Source organism: Cynara cardunculus (assembly GCF_001531365.2).
Source record: "Cynara cardunculus var. scolymus isolate 2C chromosome LG 8, CcrdV1, whole genome shotgun sequence".
Classification (NCBI taxonomy): domain Eukaryota; kingdom Viridiplantae; phylum Streptophyta; class Magnoliopsida; order Asterales; family Asteraceae; genus Cynara; species Cynara cardunculus.
This window is the reverse complement of record NC_037535.1, coordinates 23,146,031-23,152,192: the sequence shown is the minus strand read 5'-3', so window position 1 is coordinate 23,152,192 and position 6,162 is coordinate 23,146,031.

The window sequence follows — 6,162 nt, the reverse complement described above, 5'->3', positions numbered from 1 at the left end:
GTAATTTATTTAAATTTTTAATAATAATATAATCTTTATAAAAATAATAATTAAGTATTTTGTTATAACTAATGATTATCCTAATTATATTTTAGATTTTTTATATTCAAAATGAGATGTTTATCCCGTATTTAATTATATTTATTTATAATCAGTCACGCAAATTCAAAAATGAAGCTTTAATAAGTTGTATTTACGTACAATTTATTTGTCCTCTTGAATTTCGAGTAATATGCATCAATAAACAGTTTTTATGCATAAAAAATGGTTTTTAAGAGTTTTCGTCAAATGTTTTATAATATAGTATAGATAAATCAAGCTTGAAAACGTTTCAGTTGGACATTTATGAACATGTTCGCGATGTCCAAATCTCCATTTCAAACCTAAATTTTAAAACATGTAATAAAACGTCATTTTTAAATTTGATGTCAAGTGTGGTGATGTTATTGCTTTGACAGTCACTGAAATCATGAAATATCTTTCATTTCTGTGGTTGTGACAACTTCATATCACTTAAAAACTCAGTATATTTCTTGTTATTACTATAAAGTTCATTACATCCCTAAAGCAGGTTCGGACCCGTAATTTTTTTCAAAGTTGGCATCGTTTGATTATAAAGAAAAAACATATAGGGAAAAAAATTCAGCCGGTGACACCATTTGACTAAGAAAATGACACTAACAGGATTCGAACTTGGTTCTGGGGTGGAATAAAAGCCTTGCAGACCAACTCTACCAAACAAAACTTATTCTCACTATAGTTTCAAAATACATACGGTGACGCACAACAAATTAAAAGGGTTGCAACTTTTACGAGCCTAATTTTTTTTACCCTTCGACGAAGGAATAATACGGTGGCACGTGCCACCGTATGCTCTACTGTATGTCCGTCACTTCCCTAAACTCAAATTCATTAGTTTCGAATTGGGTTATGTAAATTTTCATGATTGAGAATCTATAAGAAGTCAAGATTTAACTTCACTAAATTTGTCGAATTATTTACGACAGATACCGTAAACTAAATATCTCTCTAAACAATTATTTTATGCCATAATATGGTTACTGTTTTATGTCATTGAAAAACAATTTATCTTAAATTATACCATTCAGAAAGATAGTATATTAATTATCACTGTTTTAATATTATTCAATTTCCTTAATAACTGTTTTTTTATATTCTCACAAGTTCTGATATCATTAAAAATAAGGAATTTCCTGTCATTCAGTTATTTAATTAAATTATTGAGTCAACAGTTTTAACATTTATTCGATTTAAGAATAACACACTCACGCTAAACGATTGCTTCAATCAATAATTGTGCTGAATAAACTTCCAAGATATGTCGCCATGGTCTTGAGGAATTCTAATTAAGCGTCGTGTGACAATGCAAACGTAAACAATCAACGGCTATGTGAGTAATAGACCGCGACAACGCAAACGTAAACAATCAACGGTTATGTGGATATCCAGGTTAATAAGAAAAGTAAATTACGTTTATCGTTCATGTGACATGTGATTTGTTAAAAGTTATGGATTTCATACCTCTTGGTTACGAAATTATGGTTTTTGTTTCTATGGTTTGTGACTCGTTGTTTTTCCGTCTCTAAGGTAATTCCTACATTTAAGTACGAGGGACTAAAAGAACAATGAATTTTAGTAAACCACGGAAAGTTTATATCACGAGGATGAAAACAACAATAATTACAAACTATGGTGATGCAAACCGCAATTTAAAAACTACATGAATGAAAAATGTAACTTAATCTACTATTAATAATAAGGGAAATTAATAGAATTAGACCAGACCAGACCGACCCAGAGAGGAACGTGCCCACGAGGGCACCGCCAGATGTTGTAGATGAACCTACTAAAGACGAAATTGAGTATATCATAGCTGACCGCACCATGGGCTAGCCCCTACACCTACTGTAGGAGTAAGGTGATTCATCTCGTTCCTGTTGCATAGGTCTAAGGTAATTCCCAGTGCTACCAGCTTTAGTTGAGATTGTATATTTTTGTCATTTGCTCTGCTCGCGGGCGAAAACTAGCAAAGTTCATCATTCAGTAGTGGGTTGTTCGTAGAAAAGAAGGCGTCGCCCAATGAATGGAGCGACATAGAGCTAGAAAGTTGCTACTTTCTAAAAGAATATCTTGAATGTAGTACGGTACTACCAACCCGACCATTGTTGCTTTCTTTCAAGCTTTCTTGTTGAACATGATCCCTAATGAATTTACGAGATCTTGATCCGTTCAGTGCCTTGGATGCGACAACACGAAGATATTCTATTCTTTCTCTGGGAACACCTACCGTTCATGACATCCTTGCTTCTCACTGCAAAAGGCTCCTTAATGGAAGAGTAGAAGCGTTGATCCCCTTCAATCAAGTTGTTTTACCTGTGGTTACCTACCATAGGACCTCCATCCCTGAAACGAAGAAAAAGAGCATGAACACAAGAGGTTGTCCTCTTCCGACCTCACTTAAGATTAAAGAGAGGGGATTTCCCAGCCTATCTCGGTATAAGATACCGAAAGAAGGAAGAATAATCTAACGATTTCCCTAATTTTGAGAGAAAGAATAACGATTTTGTTAGAGCTGGGAATAGAAGCAATCAACAGAATAGATCCCGCTGCTTGATCTGATCGAACCCTGGACACGCGAGAGCCCAGCCTGAGAGAAATGCATGGTTCTCCAGAATTTTTTGAAAAGATTCGATTGAATCCCATGCTTTCATGGTCCCTATCGTTGCCCTGACACTCGCCGACACGTAGGTCTATATATCCAAGCTCTTCCCCATTAGTAGTTGGAAGCATAACTGAGACTGGCAATCATAAACAACTTTGCTTAGTTGCATGTAAAACCCCTTTCACCCTGCCCCCCTAAAGTGGTATAGGAAAGATCTTTAGGAGCTCTAAGAATCGGGGGCGGCCTCATAGTTTTATAATGATTCTTTCATTCGTATCCCTCATAAGAGGATGATGCCAAGAGTTTCGCTCTACAACCTAAGGACGATCCCGCACATAATCTACATTACAGCCTGCAGTGGTATCTTACACTTCCATGAACATGATGTCGCTAGAAGCCTGATCCTCTTTGCACTTGATAGCGTGGAAGCTGCATATTGGTTTGAAGCGGGTTAATCAAGTTACTTACCTTTATTAGATCATCCAGTAATCAAATATATCTTAGTTCTGTGTCGTAGAGTATATCTTTCTTCCCTTAAGAGATTTTGAGAAGACTGAGTGCTCTTTCGAAACTTTCGACTTTTCGGTCTTTCTTCACTTAGTGCTCAAGCACTAAAGAACTACACTATCGTAATATAAAATATGATTTTATCATATACGTATACAATTAACATTAAAACTATGTTATTTTTTATCTGTTAACATTAAAAATATAATTAATTTTAAAAATATTCAATATTGGGTTCGTTTTGAAGGTATCGACGAGACCTTTCTTACGGCATAATTTGTAAAAGAAACCAGGAACCAATTCGAATAAAATAAAAACTGAAAAATGAAGGGAAGTAAATTAAAACCACTGATATTTGTAGTGTTAAAAACGTAATTAGGTTTGTTGTATTGTGATATCGGAAATGAAATACACATGTTTAGTTATTTGGAAAAGATAGTTGTAAAACCATATGGATATGCCCTTAAACCATATCTCGTACAGTGCTGAGCACTGTATGTATCCAAGACCGTTTTAGCTTTGCCTTCATTTGGCTTTGTTTGAAAATATTTTGTCGAATCTAATATGTTATAAGAAACAATGAGGGTTATTGAAACACATTTAACAGAAGAAGAAGAAGAAGAAAAAACTGTATACCAGAGCCTTTGCATGTAGGACAATCATTGACATCCATAATTATAGTATATGTCGGGTTTTATAAGGTAAAAAGAAAACATAGGATTTCATGTACGATTTTGCTAAAACTAATATGTACATGTGTGTTATATATGCATATTTAGAGGCAGAACACAAATGGACCAGATCAACAATAATGAAGGGGCCCAAAAGAATTTTATACTTAAAAGCTTAATAGACTGGAGATGATTCACTCTATCCCGAAAAAAAGCCCAGGGGCCAAGGCCCCTATGGCCATCCGCCCCTGCTACATATTATACTGGCATAAATTGTTTAATATGCACGATTTTGTGATGATGGTTCATGAGTAACTGGAGTTTGAAAGAAGACGTTGATTTAACAGATATATGCCTATTTTCAACCAGTGCATCTTAAGAGTAACTTGCGTTTTTAGTCCTTGTTGTTTGTTAAAAAATTCTATTTTTCGTACTCATGTTTTTGAAATTACAATTTTCATCCCTATGGTCATCACTTTCTGTTCTCATGATTTAAAATTTATTGTTTTTTGTCTCTGATGTTTACAATTCATTTATATTTCATACTTAAAAGTTAAAGCAGTGCTTTGCACTCATAGACGAAAATAAAAATAAATTGCAAACCATAGGAATGAAAAACGAAAATTTGAAACCACATGGATGAAATACGTAAAAATTAAAAATAAAGTCACATCATGTTTTTATTTATTATATTTCTTTATTAATAGATAGAATATATAAAAATTAGTTTCATTTACATCCTCAATTTTTTAGGCATGTCTTGAAATGGGCCTATGCCAAGTGGGTGGGCTGAGTGCAGTTGGACCACCCAAACCAAATGGGCCAGTTTGGGCTGAAGCAAGTGGGTTAGGTGTTGTTTCAAAGCCCAATTGTAGATGTTGGATTTTTGCAAGGGACACAATCTCAAAACTTCCTTATGTGAATAATTGATATTTGGTTCGTAGTGATGGCCAAACCAGGCCGGGACAGCCGGAGGACCGGAACCGGGACCGGCATGGGCCCGGGACTGGGACCGATAGGTAGTATGATATATGACCCATAATTAAATGGGTATTTTAAAAGAGGATCAAAAAAGGTTGAGAACCATGAGTATCAATCTTAATTATTAATTGGATTTAATCTACGGTTATAAAAGGTGATGATATTTTTGTAATATTTTTAAATTTCGAAACCAATTATTAGATAAATGTCAAGTTGAAATGGTATTTTAGGCATTTAACATCCAATCTCTAGTCAACAATGACGGTTATCAAAATTATATTAATTATAATAAAATTTTCAATTAAAAATATATTAGTTACAATAAACTTTTTAATACACAGCCATATACCAAGTCAGTGAATGGGTTATTGATTAGTATCGATCGATCCCAATGGGTTCTTGACCAATCTCAATGTGTTATTGCTTCGTCTCGATGGGTTCTCGATCCGTTTCGATAAAAGGTGAAAGTGGTAGCCTATAGTTTTACATATACAAACAAATAATAAATCAATCGATAGGTTATCGATTAAAAATGAAGGTGGCAGGTTATGGTTTAACACATATAAACACACACCAAGTCAATGAATGGATTCACGATCTTTATTGATAGGCTCTCGATCAGGGTCGATGGATTCTCGATTGGTTTCGATGGGTTCTTGATCGTTTTTGATGGGGTGTTGGGTTTACGGTGATGAAAAACGTGGTGTCAATATGACATCAAAGAAAGCGATGAAAAAGGTGATGTGGAGTTACGGATTTACGATGTCGAGTTATTGCACACACCGTATTAAACAATACTTTTGTATATTATAATAAAAAATAGATATTTTATGTAAATATGTTATAATAATCAAATCCGGTAAATAAATAGACAGAGTATATTTAAAAAGAGGTCTTTTTTAAAAACATAATAATTTAAATATAAATAAATGCCGTTACACACACGAATGCACCAAAAGGGATATATACGTTAATTAATGGTCCACATAGGTCAAACTTAAATAATGACTATTTTCTCAATTAAATATTTGCATTTTTTATTATACAACTAAATATTTATAAAATATTTCTTAATCATGGTTTTGTAATATAATCATAAAATTTGTCTTTTATCTATACTATGTTATTAAGCAAATTTAACAAAAGTCTTAAAGTCTTAAAATTTTAAATGACCAAAATACCCTTTATACTCACTTTTTCATTTTTTCACCTCCTCCTCTCCTCACATACACTCACCCCCTCACATACATTCACCCTCTCACAATTGTATATCAATTAGCATACATAATTGTATATCAATTAAAACATGTTTAAAAAATA